Genomic DNA, 14,684 nt, shown 5'->3' on the forward strand with positions numbered 1-14,684 from the left:
AGAGGGAGACAAACCAGAAGAGACTCTTAATCTCAGGAAACAAACTGAGGGTTGCTGGAGCGGAGGGGGGTGGGAGGGATGCGGTGGCTGGGTGATGGACACTGTGGAGGGTATGTGCTATGGTGAGCACTGTGAATTGTATAAGACTGATGAATCACAGACCTGTACCCCTGAAACAAATAATACATTATATGTTAATAATAAAAAAATTTTAAAGTAGTCCATCCCTGCCCTAGAGAAGCTTACAGTTCCAGCAGCAGAGATAAATGAGGAAGCAGCTAGTGAGCAGTGCTGTGCAATGTGAGCAATGCTGTAATGGAGATTCTGAGTAAAGGATGGTGGGAGGCGCTCACTCTACCTGGAGCTACTAGGAAAGAAGGCAGGGACTGAAGTGGGTGTTCAAAAAATAACCATTACAAGGGCTCCTGGGTGGCTCAGTCAGTTAAGTGTCAGACTCATGATCTCAGGGCTCCGTGCTCAATGTGGAGCCTGCTTGAGATTCTCTCTCTCCCTCTTTCTCTGCCTCTCCTCCACTCTTTCTCTCTCTCTCTCAAAAAAAAAAAAAAAAAAAAAAGACTATTATGGGATGACACTTAAGTTGGGCTTGAAGGATAAAATTTACCTAGAGAGGAGAAAAGTGAGTCTACCTAGGGAGAAAAGTGGGATGAGTACTCTAGGATGAGGGAACAGCATATGCTAGGGCACAGAGACATGAGAGTTCTTGGCACATTCAGATAGTGCATTTCAAACTTTTCTACAAGAAAGGGGTGATGGTGGATAATGGTGTCTAAGGGCAAGCCTGAAATTTATGTATCAGGTTTTATCTTGAAAAAAATTAATGGAAAATTTGCCTTCAACTCCACAAATATATTATGTTTGAACATAAAACAATGTTCTCAATGATTTAGCAGCTGATAAAACTGATGCTTCAGAAAGATGCACCACATTTGTCCAGTACTTTCTCATATCACATGTATAACACTAAATAATCCAGGGGTTCTTGTTTCTAATTTGAAAAACAAAGGCATAGAAGATATAAGGGCGCATTGGAAAAGTAGATCAACGGATTGTGAAGAGTTTTGTCTGTTAAGGATCTGGACGATGCAATATCTAGCCAACTCCTATTCATACTTCAAGCCTCTGCTTAGGCCTTGTCTCTTCCAGGGAGCTCCACTACTACCATCCTCTCTTTTCCTCAATCTGTGTTATTGTAGCATGTTATGCATTTATCCATCCACTTACTACATTGTGCTGGAATTATCGATTAAATTTTCAAGCACCTCCACTAGACTTTGATCTGCTTAAAAGCAGTTGTTTTGCATAGGACTTAGCACAATAGATACTAGTATCTGTTAGATTGAATTGATTTAAAGCTAAGGACAAGATTCAGGGAGCACTACCTGGCTTTCCAAGACAGGACAAGGTGCTCCTCTATACACTCCCACACAATTGTGTGCTTACCTGGTCAAAGCTAGCATTAAATTATACTGAAACTGTCTGCTTACTTGTCTGTCTCCTTGTCTAGATTATAAGCTTCTTAAAGGAAAGGACTGGGGACGTCTGGGTGGCTGTCAGTTAAGTGTCTGCCTTTGGCTCAGGTCATGATCTCAGGGTCCTGGGATCGAGCCCCGCATCGGGCTCCCTGCTCAGCAGGGAGTCTGCTTCTCCCTCTCTTCCCTGCTCCTCCCCTCTCTCTTGCTATCTCTGTCACTATCTCTGTCTCTGTCTCTCAAATAAATAAATAAATAAATAAATAAATAAATAAATAAATAAATAAATCTTTAAGGAAAAAAAAAAGGAAGGACTGCTTGCTCACCACTGCATCCCAAACACTTAAGATCACAGGAGGTGATCGATGATTACATAGAATGAATGAATGAGTAGCCATTAAAAATTCTCATGACAGAAATGACATGATCAGATCAAGGCTTAGAAAAATAGCTTTGGAGGCAATTTTAAACATAGGCTGGAGAGGGATAAGACTGGAGACAAAGAAATTAAGGAAAAAATTGAAAAAGAAACATAGGACATACTGGTAAAAGACTGTCCTTTCTTAATAAATGTCCTTCTAATTGGCTAATTTGATTAGATGTTTATATGTATTTTACAAGGCTGACCTCTTTAGTCTCTTAGGATTCCCTAAGGAAGGATATTCAGTTACCTCGTTGAGGAAGCCTTCCCTGACCCCAACCCCCACCAAGTTGGTGCCTTCATGTACATCTGGAGGTCATTGAGGGCAGTGACTACATCTTATTCATCTTAGTATCTCCAATGCCTAGGACATGCCTGCTCAATAAATGTTTGCTGAATGAATGAACACATAAATTGATCTATTAGTATACTGTACTCAAGCTCCGACCAAGACACAGAGGACCTAATGATCCCTAGTGTGCAGGTTTCTGGATACAGGAAACAGAACAAATAAAACAAGACTAGATACGGAGGTACACCTATTCCACAGGTAACACAGGGTAAATTTCTCTCTCTGACCCCTCCATCCTCATTCTGAAGAATAACTCTCATTGAGTGAAAATCAATAAAAGTCATTTTAAGGGAAGTAGGTTTAGAAAAAGGCTCTGAAGGAGGAGAAAGGAGGAGGGGAACTTCAAGTTCAACCAATTTGGGCTTTTCTTTTTTTTTTGAGAACTTGTAAGCTGCAAAAAACCTTTACAGAATAAAAAGTCTGTTTTCTACAGTCCCTTTCAAAGGAACACCCCCCCCATATACACATACAAACCAATAGTCTTTTTGAGATTCCCAGTTTTGTAACTAAAAAAGAAAAATAAAATCCACAGCAGAAATAATAATAAATCCTCCATTTCTCAGATTGACATCAACAAGAAACTTTCTGAAGTAGTTGTGGACAGTTCTCAGAGACATTCAACCAATATTCATTGTGAGATTGACCTAGCAAACTCTAGCAACAAATACTGACTGCAAACTATGGACAATGCATTAGGAAGAAGTTTTAAAAGATACTTAAAAAGAAAGGGAGGAAGGGAGAAAGGAAGAAGAGAAAAGAAAAGAAAAGAAAAGAAAGAAAAAGGAAAACAAAAGGACATGAGATGCACTTTCTATCCCCTAAGAAGCTTGTGGAATTGTGGTGTTAAGTCATAGTCATAAGAAAATCCTATGAAAAGTTCAAAAGAAAAGTTAATATTCTCAATTACAACGTAGAAAAATTCATCAAATGAGTGACACAGACAAACTGTTGTAGGATTTCAAAGGACGGGGAGACCATCAGGGTTTGAGGTATCCTCAAGTGTTTAGGGAGAAAGTAGGATTTAGATAGGGCATTAATGGAGATAGAATTTGAATCTTGAAGAGTGGGAAATATCACAAGAATAGAGCCTATGGCATGTCAGGGAACATTTTACTCATGACTGTGTCCAGGGTGGTTTAGAAAGTAAATATATGCAGTTCTATGAAGAGTGTCTACAATGGTAAAAGTTAAAATCTGAGATGGATCCATAGCACCGTAGTTAAGAACAACTGAAGGCAGATCTGGGTTTGAATCCTGTTTCTACCACTGAATGGTTGAGTGGTTTTGTCACATTTATCCTCTCTGAAGCTCAGTTTCCACCATCTTAAAATGGGGACGGTATTAATTATACCTACCTCGTAAAGTCGACATGAAGATAAAATGAAAGTTACTCTCCATAGTTCTTGGCAAAGAAGTGCTCAGTACGTGATAGTTCCATGCTTTCCCCCCAGAGTCAGAGTTTGTGGTCTGGAACTTCTAGGGAGTGAAAAAAAAATTTTTTTAATGAAAAATATAGACCAAACAGACCTGTATAGAACAGATGGTCAGCCTTTTTGCTTTCATTTCATCCGATAGAGCAGCGTTTTCCCTGCCGATTTCCATCTGGAGCATGACTTCAGCGTACTTACTGTTTGATTTTGAAACATCCTTTCCCGAAAAGCATTCTTCCTAAAGGCACTCGTCCTAAAAATACTCTGAATCCTGCTCACCTCCACTATCATCTCCATGCTTTTCTAGGCAACAGAATGCTTCTGGAGGAAAATAGAAACCGTGTGGATTTCAGATTTGTGTTACTTGGATTTATTCATTCATTGACTTAATAAATATTTATTGAGTACCTATTTTTGAAAGATGAAAAGCCATCAAGGGGAAGCTACTTCACTTCCCACCTCCAACGTGCACCTGTAATTCCCTTCCCTTGTTCACTCCTGTTGCAGGGAGAGGAGAAGAGCCCCTCCTCCTTTTAAAAGCCGGACGCTCCAACCGTGCTTTGCAGCCCTGGCCTTCGTTGGAGGCCTTTGCACTAGTATTGTCTCTTTCCTACTTCCAACCTCTTCCTCTTTAGTGGTTTCTTTATAGTCAATATTTAAACATACTCAAGTATCCCTCACTAAAAGAAAAAAAAAGATAAATCCTCCTTAGTCTTTCATCCACATCGTTCTCCAGATGTTATGCTCTCCCTTCCCTCCTTCCCAAAGTTGTGCTAAGTATTGCCCACAGACACTCCGCCTTGATTTTATTAACCACCCCTTACTCCTCAACCCCATCAATCTGGAATTTGTGCCTGCCATTCCTCCAAAACTGCCTCAGTAAGATCATCAATTTTTATTTCTCCTTTTGCTTGGCCATTCCCTGTTTGAAATGCTTTCTTCCTTTAACTTCTGTGACATCACACATTTCTGATTTTCTTCTCACTTCTCTAGATGTTCCTTTTTGACCATCTTTGACAGATCTCCCTTTGTGCGACCATTAAATGTTTTTCACGTTCTGTTGTAATGCATACATCTCTTCCTACTTTGGCTTTTTCCTAAGGTAAATGCATTCACTCCCATGACTTTGTTACAATTGGCATAACTACAAGTCTCAGATCTATAGCTTCAGATCCATATATCCAATTGCCTCCATAAGCTCTCTACCTGAATTCTCCACTGGCCTCTCAAACTCCCAGCATATCTAAACCTAGACTTATCATTTTCATTCCCAAACCTGGTCCTCCTCTGTTGCTTCTCAGCTCAGTACGTGCTGGTATCAGCTGTTTGAGAGTCATCTTCGACCATTTCCTTCTTCACCATTCATTACAAATCAATTACTGATCTTGTCATTACACTTTTTAGATATTCTGAAAACCATCTTTCTCTCCATTTTTACCACCATCATCTCTTATCTAAGCTGCTGCAACAGCCTTCTTTTTAAAAGGGCAAATCTGTTTATATCACTGTTAATGCTTATATTATGGCTGTCCATTGACCTTGGGATAAAGTCCAAAATCCTTAGTATGGTCTACAAGGTCTTATATGTTCTGACCCCGTCTGCACTTGCACCTTTATTCTATGTCCCTTTCCCCACTTCTCTCTCCTCTGCAGGCATGTTGGTCTCCCATCAGTGCTTCAATGCATCATCCTCTCTCCTCTTTCACACCTATCTCTCCTCCCCTCTCCTAGCAATCTCTACCCTTCACCTAACTATTCCTATTCGTCTTTTTAGGTTTCAGCTTAACTGAAAGCAGAGTTGATTAGTTCTCCTTCTTTACATTCACATTATGCCCCATTCTTATCCTTCCTAACACTTCTCACTTTTATATTGTCTACCTTCACTAATAGTCTATAAGCTCCAGGGGCCATACCTGCCATGCTTAGCAATGTATTCTTAGTGCATAGCACAGTGTCTAGCAAATTTTGTAATAAAATATATATTAATTCTTTCATATAGTAAGTGACAGATCAGTTTCACCTTTATTTCTGCAAAGTCTTCCTTGACTCATTCAAGCAGAATTGATAACTTCCACATTAACATCACGACTATACCAAAGATACTATCTGTATCTTAGTTCTCTTTGTATCTCTAGCACTTCACTTGGTGTCTGGAACGAAGTGAATGCTCAATATATGCTTATAGTATTGAACTAACGGACTTTGCCAACTGGCTGGATATGAGATCTGAAGGAACACAGAAAGTCAAAGATAAACTCTGAAGTGTGGGCTAGCCTTTACCAGAAATGGAAAACTTGGTAAAGGAGGGTGGTTTAGAAAGTAAATATATGCAGTTCTGAGCATAGGTATTGATAGTCATAGTGACAGAGGAGAGAATTTATACAGAAGGTCAGTAAAGCAATGGAGTCCTGAAATGGCAACATGAAGATAATTCCCAGGTAGGAAGCAGTCTGCTATAGCCAGGAGAGGGCTAATGGATGGGATACATTCTAATTTGCCTAGGACAATCCCAGTTATCCTAGCATAATAATGATGGTACTGCCCCCTTGTATGCTTAAAAATATCCAAATAAATTAGGGGTGCCCAGCTGGCTCAGTTGGTAGAGCATGCAACTCTTGATCTCAGGGTCTTGAGTTCAAGCCCCACGCTGGGCATAGAACTTACTTAAAAAAAAAAAAAGTGTCCAAATAAATTATATGACCAGTCAACCAGAAGACCACATGAATTTGGAAAAGTTAAGTGAGTTAAGGGCAAGAACATTTAGGACAAGAGCATAGCAAGAAATTAGAGTGATTTCAACTTGCAGCCAGTGAAGGAATGTACTGAACTGAATGACATTTTATAAAGAGCTATGAAATGAACCAGCTAGCCACTTCTGGATGAGCAATGTCACAAAAACCCTGATGGGTAGACATTTTCATCCATATTTTATAGATAAAAAATATTTTATAGATAAAAATAATCAAAGCTTAGATTAAATAACCCGCTCAGAAAGTTAGTGCTTAAAAAGTAAAACAGGGCGCCTGGGTGGCTCAGTCGGTTAAGCGACTGCCTTCGGCTCAGGTCATGATCCTGGAGTCCCGGGATCGAGTCCCACATCAGGCTCCCTGCTCGGCGGGGAGTCTGCTTCTCCCTCTGACCCTCCTCCCTCTCATGCTCTCTGTCTCTCATTCTCTCTCTCTCAAATAAATAAATAAAATCTTTAAAAAAAAAAAAAAGTAAAACATAGCGCCTTTTTCTCGCTCCCAGCCATCTGGGCGGCTGCTCCTGGCTGGCCTTGCCCACACCTAAGGCAGGAAGATGGTGGCTGCAAAGGAGACGAAAAAGCCACTGGAGTCTATCTACTCTGGGCTCCAAGTCATCATGAAAAGTGGAAAGTATGTGCTGGGGCACAAGCAGACTCCGAAAATGATCAGACATGGCAAAGTGAAACAGATCATCCTTGACAACAACTCTCCAGCCTTGAGGAAATCAGAAATAGACTATTATGCCACGTTGGCCAAAACTGGTGTCCCTAGTACAGTGGCAATACTATTGAATTGGGTTTAGAATGTGGAAAATACTGTGGAGTATGCTCATTGGCTATCATTGATCCAGGGGATCCTGATATCATTAGAAGCATGCCAGGACTGACTGGTGAAAAGCAAAACATGCAAAATTCTTCTCTAATGAAACTGGCCAGAGCTTGTTTTAAAAAAAAAAAAAAAAAAAGTGGGCGCCTGGGTGGCTCAGTTGGTTAAGCGACTGCCTTCGGCTCAGGTCATGATCCTGGAGTCCCGGGATCGAGTCCCGCATCGGGCTCCTTGCTCAGCAGGGAGTCTGCTTCTCCCTCTGACCCTCCCCCCTCTCATGTGCTCTCTCTCTCCTCTCATCCTCTCTCTCAAATGAATAAAATCTTAAAAAAAAAAAAAAAAGTAAAACATAGCTAGAAAGCAAAACTAACTAAATATAAACAAGTAATTGAAAAAAGAAGTCAAAGGAGGAAATATCTGGAAGTCACGAGAAGTCCCTTCTCTGATAACTTGTAAGCATCTTGAGTGGGAAGGGAGAAATAAAGCATCGATATGATGGCTTCCCCATAAGGGAGGGCAACTGCTACCACCAAGATCCTTCACTATAACTTGCAAAATTAGTGCTCACTGATTTCTGGAATCATGAGCTTCGTTGAAAGCCACCCTTCTTTTCCCAAGAGAGAAGTAATTCTAGGAAGTAACTTTAGTGAAATGGAAGATAAGACACTTCTACCCTGGGACACACCTGACTTCAAAACCAGCTCGAAGGTAGAGAAAAATCAAATATTCAGGGGCAAAAGGAAGTTAATCTTGGCTAAAATGAATGTCAGAGAAGATATTGCAATGAAAGCCAAAGCAAGAAAGGGATAACCTAAGGAGAGCCTGGATATAAATATGTAGGACCGAAAATTACTCCGAAAGTCAAATCGAAGCGAAGCAGTGGAGGGACACCACAGAGGCATGGGCAGCGAAGGTAAGACAAAGGAATACAAACATTTCATGAGGATGACTTAAAGGTTCTAAGTTGGAAAACGAGTTGACAATTGTGATGATTCCTTCAGAGTGAGTGAAAATTGCATTTTAGCAGTAAATATCCTTCAATCTTTCCCAAGAACTAAATAAGGTGCTCTTTACTATGTAATAATAGGAGTTTCACTTTTTACTGCCTCCCTCATTGAACAGTGCCTACTAAGCAATTATACTTCAGCTATGCTGCCCCTTTTCCCTTTCCCCTTTTCCCCTTCTTCTAAAGACTAGAAAGAGATGAATGCAACAGCACAAAAGCAGTGAGAATTTCACCTGAAGGCAATCAGTTTTAAGAAGCACTTTGCAGGGGCGCCTGGGTGGCTCAGTCGTTAAGCGTCTGCCTTCGGCTCAGGTCATGATCCCAGGGTCCTGGGATCGAGCCCCACATCGGGCTCCCTGCTCGGCGGGAAGCCAGCTTCTCCCTCTCCCACTCCCCCTGCTTATGTTCCCTCTCTCGCTGTGTCTCTCTCTATCAAACAAATAAAATCTAAAAAAAAAAAAAAAAGAAGCACTTTGCACAAATGCGCTGCATTTAAGAATGCTTTTGGTATATCTATCTTTCCATGGGACAACCCAGCCCAGTGTAAAGAACAGGTACCATAAACCAAGAAACCAAGACTGACTAGTTGTGGAACTTAGGTAAATCATATACTTTCTCTGTTTTCCACTTTTTAATTTATTTAAGTAATCTCTAGGCCCAATGTGCGGCTGGAATTTATGACCCCAAGATCAAGAGTTGCATGCTCTCTGGACTGAGCCAGCTAGGCACCCCTCTGTTATTCTAATAGTCATTTTTTTTTCTATATATATTGCATGGTTGGCTGTTGTTGTTGTTTTGGTGACAAATTCTACACAAAAATAAGGTAGGTATTGTTAAGGAATGCCTTGTAAATATTAAATCCGTTTTTATTTTTTATTTTTTTTAAAAGATTTTATTTATTTATTTGACAGAGAGAGACACAGCAAGAGAGGGAACACAAACAGGGGGAGTGGGAGAGGGAGAAGCAGGCTTCTTGCAGAGCAGGGAGCCCGAAGTAGGGCTCGATCCCAGGACTCTGGGATCATGACCTGAGCCGAAGGCAGATGCTTAATGACTGAGCCACCCAGGCACCCCTCCGTTTTTAAATCATTATAAAGGCAGATAAATTATTACACTTTCTTTATTCCTTTCCTCTATTTTTGTAACAACCTAACATTTTATTGAATAAAGACTCATGAAACTTAAGAGTTTGAATAAATGCTGGAGGTCAAGTTAAAATTGGTATATAAGAAATAATTCTACTTCTATGGCCTCTTCTTAATTTACATATTAGTCAATCAATAAACAAACATTTGTTCAGTGCTTCCTGTGTGTCAGGCGTTACATTGGGCTGTGGGAGGGGAGGGATACAAGGTACTCTATTTCATCAAATCAAAAACAGTTTGGATTATAAGAAGCATCTCAATTTTCTGAGCTGTTAAAATGTGGAAAAATATGCATCTAAGAAGTGATTATATGTGGGTAAAAAACAAAGAGCTTCCACGGTGAAAAAACAGAATATATCCATATTCTACCCATATCCAAGTGAGTGCTAGAAACAAAAAGCATCTCCAGAAGTTTAGTGCAGCAAGAAGTCTCAAGGAGCTGAAGGTGGTGAGGGAGGCCCGCTGTGTATGACGCTGGCCTAGTTCTGCTAATGTATTTTCTATCGATTCTCTAAAGGCATTGGCAAGAAAAGAACAAATTAAAAACTAAGATTTATACTTTCCCTCCTGAAATGTGACAACTTTAAGTTTTGTTAAGACTTCTGAATCCTGGGCGCCTGGGTGGCTCAGTCGGTTAAGCGACTGCCTTCGGCTCAGGTCATGATCCTGGAGTCCCGGGATCGAGTCCCGCATCGGGCTCCCTGCTCGGCAGGGAGTCTGCTTCTCCCTCTGACCCTCCCCCCTCTCGTGTGCCCTCTCTCTCTCTCTCACTCTTTCAAATAAATGAATAAATAAAATCTTAAAAAAAAAAAAGACTTCTGAATCCTATAGTTATACCAACCCAAAACCATGATTTCTCTTGCGTTGGACAATTTAACTTACCAACAATTCTGTACATTATGAATTAAGCAAATACATACTTTGGTAACATAAGCAGGAAACTTAGGGGAAATGGCCCAAATCATTTAAAATTTGAGCCTGTAATAATGGATGCAAATACTTTGAGATAATCGTTTCGGCATCATTTCTATGCTGGGAGAGTGAAAATCAAAATTGTTCTCCAGTGGAAGTTCTAAACTATGTTTGCATCTGTAGTTCTAGGCTAGGTTCCCAGGCCACTACTAAGTCTCTGTTTCCCCACCCCCTATCCTGAGCTATAAGTACCAAGACCTCCAACCTCTGATTAAAGAGAACACCAGTTGATGCTACACCTAAGAATTTAATCTTAGGACCACTGTTCATTCCCCCCCCCAAATAATTTTGAACTTCAAGCTTCTTAGCTCCCACCACTGTCCTCTGCTGCATCTACTGTGACTAATCACACCTCTGCATGAAAACAAATACTTGTAGGACCTTCCAGACCACAGCTGACTTTTGTTAAGCCTTTGTGTCCACTGTTCTCCAGGAGTCAGCTGTGACTAAATCTGCCAAGCTTCATTCTGGTTTTCATAGGTCAAAGCCCCAAATAGAATTACCTGCTCTATTCCCAAATTTGTCCTCTGTGGAACTGTCATTCCTAAAATGCTCTACACTTCCTTAAGCCTAGTGTAATCCCTCTTCTCTCTCCCTACACAAACCCTCCATTTGCCCTCTGGAATTCCAATTCCTCTACACACTCAATCATTTCCCTGAATGCTCCTTCCACTTCGGTGCTTATTAAAACCTAACCTTCTCTAGGCCACTTCCCGGGCTGCTCCCTCCAGTGAGGTCTGCTCATATTTTTCACACCTCTTTAGTGTCAGGAGACCAGAATACTCCCTGGTGCTAGTCAGAGTCCACTGCTTCCCCACCCTTTTGTAAAAACCCCTGCCATTCTCTCTGATTGGTCATTGTAATCCACCTGCCTTCTTTTTTTTTTTTTTAATCCACCTGCCTTCTGTGTACTCATCGTTTACAGAAGATACTGGCACTTGGTTGCTGTGTTCTCTTGTCCTGCAAGTCCTGCCATCATCCTAAGTGAGTTCAGAAAGACCCACCTAATCTCCGATGTCCTCCTCCAATGCTACTTGGCCATCTATCCCCTCCTCCCCCCCCGTCACTCCCTGGACCTTGTCATCATCACCTAAAACTCCTCTACTTTCTTTACTTCTAAAATCACTAATTCTTTTCCCCTCTCCCCTAAAATCACTAATTCTAATAGTCCACTTTCTTACCACAATTACCTATACTTCCAGCTCACTTATTACACCAGCCTGACTGCAAATGCCCTTCCCTTTGTTTGAAAAGATTATGGAGCACTTCGCTTCCTTTCTATTACCTCCTTCCTGTCTTTACTTCTCTATTTATCTGGCTTAGCGTTCATGGTCCATCATTTCACTCGCTCTTAGAATTACCCTGAACTCTCTCCTTGAATGCACTCATTCCTTGTCTTCTAAGATACCACACTCTCCTGGTTTCTCTTACTTGTCCGGCAGGCTTTCAGAGACATTTTTACTGCCTTCTCCCTCCTCTATTACTAAACGTTTACATGTCAGAGTGTTTCAGGGATCTATCCTAGGAGCTTTTCTCTTTTCATTCAATTCCTTTTCCTTAAGTAATCACAGCTCTTCCTATGGGTTTAATTACTGTCAGTATGCATATGCTCCTCAAATTCACACTCGAATTCAGAATTGTTGTTTGAGCTCCAGATTGATATACTTGCTTACCTGACATCTTCAAATTAATATCTCCAAGGGATCTCCAACACAGTGTGTTCAAAAGTAAACTCATCACTTTCCCATTAAAGCTATTCCTTCTAGAAACCTGAGTCACTTTTGACATCTCCCTCTCTCACATCTCCCCATATTTAAATAATCTCCCCATATTTAAATAAGATCTGTTAATTCTATCTCCAAACTATTTCTCAAAATTTGTCCACTTTTTCCATCTCTACTGCCACCTCTCTGGTCCAGGTCATTATCATTTTCATTCAATAGGTGTTTAACTCAATATCTACCATGTGCCATGTCCTGTAAGTGCTAGAATATACAGCTGCAAAGGAGCCTCTTGCCTGGATCACTTAAATAACTGGTCACATTGAAATTCTTTTTTCCCCCTCCAGTCTATTTTCTGCTTTGGAAACAAAGTTTTATTTTGTTTTTTAAAAATGCAAATCTGATTTTGTAATCACTTGTTGCATGGATTAAACTAGATTATGAATGTAAAGGACTTAGTGTCTGGCACGTGATAGTCAATAAATGCCAATCAGTGGATATATGTGGAATAACTCAGTAAACGATTTTGGAATAACTGGCCAGCCATTTAGAAAAAAATACGACTTTATCCCTACCTCACTCCTTAGACCCAAAGTATGTGGGGGGAATGAAACCATAAAAATACTCAAAGAAAACAAGGGGAAATATTTGTATAACCTTGGAGTTGAAGAAAGCCTTTCAAAACACGTCCCAAAAGTTAGAAGCCATAAAGAGAATCTGGTAACCACATACCAATGTAAACATTCTGCATAGGGAGAAAGGCCACACATAAGACTGGAAGACAAATAGCAAATAGTGAAAATATTTATAATACTTAATTAAAAAGAGTTAATAACAAATATCTAACTAGCTCTTATAAATCAACAAGAAAATATTAACAACCCACTAGCAAAAGGTCAAGCTGCATAAATAGAAAATTCACAATCTAAGATCTACCAAGTGCCTAAGAGCCTAAAGAAAATACGAATAAAACAATAAGCTATTACATTTTACCTATAGGTTGGCAAAGATTAGAAAGATTGACTACATTCCGTGTAGGTAATGGGCACTCACCTGCACTTTAGGTGGAGCATAAATTTGAACAATCTTTCTGGAAACAGTTTGGCAATGGGGAACATAATACGAAATATGTGTACCTCTTGATACAGTAATTCCACTTCCAGAAATTTACTCTAAAGATACCATTTAAATGGTTCAAAGAGATGTATGCTGAGAATGTTCACTGCATAATTTATAAAATTGGAAATTGGAAATAAAGATTTATTGAAACAGCAATGATCTTCTTTGGCGCTGTTCATTATACTGGGGATACAGAAATTAACAATAGAGAGATAAAATTCATTTTTTCATGGAGTTTACATTCCAAGGGTTAGAAAAACATTAAACTAATAAACAAATAAGATACCTTCAAATAGTGACACATACTTTGAGGACATAAAACCGGGTGCAAGAACGTGACAAATTAAAAAGAAAAGGTGTTTTAATATATAACAGAAGAAACTTTTCCTGATGTGAAGAGCTGTGGAGCACTGAATCTACACAGGGAAAGGACATACTGTGTCGCAAGAAAACCAACAATGAACAATTGAAACCAAGATATATCCTGATTAAGTTCCCCAGCTTTCACGATGAAGAAGGAATTCTTCAGTCATACAGGCTGAAAAAGCAGATCACTTATAAAAAGAAAGAATCAGGCTGGTCTCAGACTTCTCCACAGCGGCATTCAGTGGCTACAAAGTTTCTAGGGCAGTAAAGTGAGCCCAAGAATATAATATCTGATCAGGTTGTCATTTAAGTCAACAAGCCAACAACACACATTCTCAAACAAGCAAGAACTCGGGGAGTAAATAGCATACAATCCTTCCTGAAAAAACAACAACTTAAGATGAAATGAAGCCAACCAAGAGATGAATGAAAATGCTGGGGTAAAAGTAAAGAAACATTCGACATCAGAAAAACAATGGAGCATGACTTCAAGGGTGTGAGGGGAAGCAAATGCAACCCATGAATTTTATTCTTAGTCAAGTTGCTTTTCAGGTAAGGCATACCTCATTTTATTGTACTTCGCTTTATTACATTTCATAGTTTTTAAATAAATTGTGGCAACCCTGCATTGAGCAAGTCTATCGGCGCCATTTTTCCAACAGCATTTGCTCATTTTGCGTTTCTGTGTCACATTTTGGTAATTCTTTTTTTTTTTTTTAAGGTTTATTTTATTTTATTTGAGAGACAGAGAGCATGAGCAGGAGGGACAGAGGGAGAGGGAGAGAGAATCTCCAGCAGACTTCGTGCTGAGCATGGAGCCCAATGAGGGCCCAATCCCACAACCATGAGATCATAACCTGATCTGAAACCAAGTCAGACGCTTAACCAACTGTGCCACCCAGGTGCCCCTCATTTTGGTAATTCTTGCAATACTTTCAACGTTTTCATTATTATTATATTTGTTATGGTGATCTGTGGTCAGTGATCTTTGAGGTTACTATTGTATTTGGGGTGCTACGAACATGTATTGTATTATGGGGCACCGTGAACTGTGCCCATATAAGATGGCAAACTTAATCCATAAATGTTT

At 40.0% G+C, this 14,684-nt stretch overlaps 1 pseudogene; it reads left to right on the forward strand.

Annotated features, from left to right (window-relative positions):
* The first annotated feature begins 6,993 nt into the window (after positions 1 to 6,993).
* Positions 6,994 to 10,834, forward strand: LOC123860389 (large ribosomal subunit protein eL30-like; annotated as a pseudogene).
* The last annotated feature ends 3,850 nt before the right edge of the window (positions 10,835 to 14,684 follow it).

Source organism: Mirounga angustirostris, unplaced genomic scaffold, assembly GCF_029215605.1.
Source record: "Mirounga angustirostris isolate CCGP_5_RB_7025 unplaced genomic scaffold, mMirAng1.0.hap1 SCAF_4, whole genome shotgun sequence".
NCBI lineage: Eukaryota > Metazoa > Chordata > Mammalia > Carnivora > Phocidae > Mirounga > Mirounga angustirostris.